This window comes from Schistocerca piceifrons, chromosome 2 (assembly GCF_021461385.2).
Source record: "Schistocerca piceifrons isolate TAMUIC-IGC-003096 chromosome 2, iqSchPice1.1, whole genome shotgun sequence".
Lineage (NCBI taxonomy): Eukaryota > Metazoa > Arthropoda > Insecta > Orthoptera > Acrididae > Schistocerca > Schistocerca piceifrons.
In genome coordinates, this window is record NC_060139.1 from 390,352,452 (window position 1) to 390,355,788 (window position 3,337).

General features: G+C 53.1%; 2 non-coding genes across 2 annotated transcripts; both read left to right on the plus strand.

The window, feature by feature from the left end:
• The first annotated feature begins 533 nt into the window (after nt 1-533).
• Nucleotides 534-697, plus strand: LOC124778106. Its single transcript, XR_007015836.1, has one exon. It is a non-coding gene; the product is annotated as a U1 spliceosomal RNA (small nuclear RNA).
• Nucleotides 698-2,900: 2,203 nt separating this feature from the next.
• Nucleotides 2,901-3,064, plus strand: LOC124778107. Its single transcript, XR_007015837.1, has one exon. It is a non-coding gene; the product is annotated as a U1 spliceosomal RNA (small nuclear RNA).
• The last annotated feature ends 273 nt before the right edge of the window (nt 3,065-3,337 follow it).

Consider the following 3,337-nt stretch of genomic DNA (forward strand, 5'->3'; position numbering starts at 1 on the left):
GCATCCAGCTCTCTTAGAACATCTGACAGTCTGAGCTGTGGTCCTTCAGTTGCTCGGCGACAGTCGACCGCGCGTGACAATGCTGCCGTATTTGCTAGCACTAAGGGCTCTCCTGGAAGGAGCGAAAGTAAAGTGTGGCTTGCATTGTGGCTGCAAAAAGCACTCATTCCGCAGATCGCATTCGCGGTTTCAACAGCCGAGGAAGAGGGCTCGTTGGAGACGGAGAGGAGGGCCCGGAGGCGGCAACCCGGACTTGGCCCGCCATCTTCCGGAGGGAACGGTAAATTAACCCCAGCAGCGGCCGGCGCCGCGAGCCGTATGGTGCTGCTCGCACAAAATGCATCGTTTTTCTCGGCAGAGGAGCGTTGTTGCGACTGTCTGCCATCTAACTCGACAGCCAATAGCTCTCTTGTAAGGAGACAGGTACATGGACGGCCACCATTCTGTTCGCCGATTGCGGAAACGTCAGGAGCTCTCGTTACATCTCGATAGCGCGAGGCACTACAAATTCTCGCCTGTGGCGCGACGAAAGCATACTTACCTGGCGTAGGGGATACCGTGATCATGAAGGCGGTTCCTCCGGGGTGAGGCTCTTCCATTGCACTTCGGTCGAGCTGACCCCCGCGATTACTCCAAATGTGAGTAACTCGGGCGCATAATTTTTGGTAGTCGGGACTTGCGTTCGCGCTGTCCCGGTGTCTATTTCAATTGCAAACGCAGTATTCTGTGGTAGCAGTCGGTAACTAGTGCGTCTGAGCACTCGGCCAGCAACGTCTTCCGCAAGGGACTGCCAAACGCAGCAGCACTCGCGCTACGCGCGTACCACACGTCTGCGTCGACCTGGCGTCAAACCCAGAGCCAGAGCACACTGTCTGTTCGATAAGCGCGGGGGACGCGCACCAGTAGTAGCAGCGGCAGCCGCGAGATGGCACAAGCGGTCTAACTCTGGTACGACATCCACATTAATGGCCGAACGGCGACTTTTGGCTTTCTCTGTCCATCAGGGGAATGCGCGCCAAACGCAATTGGACGGCGCGGCATTCCCTGCACGCGCGGCGACCGCGGTGGCGCGAGCCGGCGTACACGAGGCGTCGCCCAGCCGAACGCTTTGTCGTCTGTGGCCAGGTACATGAGGGGGCCGGCAGCAAGCGTCTAGCGTAGCGTCCCGAGACTTGCAGACTTGCGGCACTTGAGGAGCTTGCGGGGATGTGAAATGACGTGGCCAACTGTACCGAAAACGGGGAAGAGAAATTCTAGGCAACAGCCACTTGTGCTCCCGGGCGGCCACACTGACAACGGGGGCCAGCGTTGCTCAAATTCGGTGATGGGACGAGAACCGCTGTAGGCTGTTTATTAGGCCACGACAGTGAGCGTTTACTTTCTGTAAGGAATGTCTTGTCGTCGCAGGTGTTGTGTTTCGCCTGTACTCGGGGCTCCCAGGGAAAGTAGAAAACGCAATGTTATCAGGTGTTTTTCTTGCAAGAAATCGAGTCAAAAGGTCTGTATTACACACGTCTTTACCAGGTTCGGAACTTCAAATCTGTTTATGGCCTCTTTACAAGCTCGCTATTCGTCTTCCAAAATATTAAAAGTACACCATACCTCCAGATTCAGCCGTCCCCCACCCCCTGTACAAACTGTCTGTCGTATGGGCGCCCTTGGAGTGAGAACAGATAGGTTTCGAATGGAATGGAAATAACATAAAACTCTTCTTTTCTCTCTCTCTCTCTCTCTCTCTCTCTCTCTCTTCTGTAACAAGTGTAATTAAAAACACAATTTCTCCCTACTCACTGACAAAATATCCGAACAGTGCCTTCTGTAACACACACAGTTCTACATTGACAGACGCGTAATAGCGGCAGTTTCAATAAATTACTAATTGCAGAAACGGGTAGCCCTCAGTGAATTCGTTGTTGCATCACTACATTCACAGAAAAGAGACTTCCTTGTTTCCCATCGCTTTGTTACACACCTGACGTGTTGTGTTTACAAACAAAAAGCAATTTAGTTTTATCTTTACCTAATCCACGTCTAAGCCAAGATTGCTACAAGGTATCAATCGTTTACCAAATACCGCACAATTAATCTGCATCTTCGAAATCAACCCGACACAGCTGAAATGTTGTCATGAATGAGACTTTATTTTTCTCTCTTATGCGCGAAGAAAATATGTCCATATTCCGAATGAAAATTTGCACAAATATTCGATCGAGCTTTCCACGTCCTACTCGGAAGGAGAAGCAAAAAGAAGTGTTACCTTTTAAGTGTCTTCTGTTACTCGGCGTCGAATGTCGAACGTGCTGGCTGATGTTCGTTCTTGGAGTTCACTGACGTCCTGTTTGTTCGTCGCGCACAACACTCACGAGTGCATCCAGCTCTCTTAGAACATCTGACAGTCTGAGCTGTGGTCCTTCAGTTGCTCGGCGACAGTCGACCGCGCGTGACAATGCTGCCGTATTTGCTAGCACTAAGGGCTCTCCTGGAAGGAGCGAAAGTAAAGTGTGGCTTGCATTGTGGCTGCAAAAAGCACTCATTCCGCAGATCGCATTCGCGGTTTCAACAGCCGAGGAAGAGGGCTCGTTGGAGACGGAGAGGAGGGCCCGGAGGCGGCAACCCGGACTTGGCCCGCCATCTTCCGGAGGGAACGGTAAATTAACCCCAGCAGCGGCCGGCGCCGCGAGCCGTATGGTGCTGCTCGCACAAAATGCATCGTTTTTCTCGGCAGAGGAGCGTTGTTGCGACTGTCTGCCATCTAACTCGACAGCCAATAGCTCTCTTGTAAGGAGACAGGTACATGGACGGCCACCATTCTGTTCGCCGATTGCGGAAACGTCAGGAGCTCTCGTTACATCTCGATAGCGCGAGGCACTACAAATTCTCGCCTGTGGCGCGACGAAAGCATACTTACCTGGCGTAGGGGATACCGTGATCATGAAGGCGGTTCCTCCGGGGTGAGGCTCTTCCATTGCACTTCGGTCGAGCTGACCCCCGCGATTACTCCAAATGTGAGTAACTCGGGCGCATAATTTTTGGTAGTCGGGACTTGCGTTCGCGCTGTCCCGGTGTCTATTTCAATTGCAAACGCAGTATTCTGTGGTAGCAGTCGGTAACTAGTGCGTCTGAGCACTCGGCCAGCAACGTCTTCCGCAAGGGACTGCCAAACGCAGCAGCACTCGCGCTACGCGCGTACCACACGTCTGCGTCGACCTGGCGTCAAACCCAGAGCCAGAGCACACTGTCTGTTCGATAAGCGCGGGGGACGCGCACCAGTAGTAGCAGCGGCAGCCGCGAGATGGCACAAGCGGTCTAACTCTGGTACGACATCCACATTAATGGC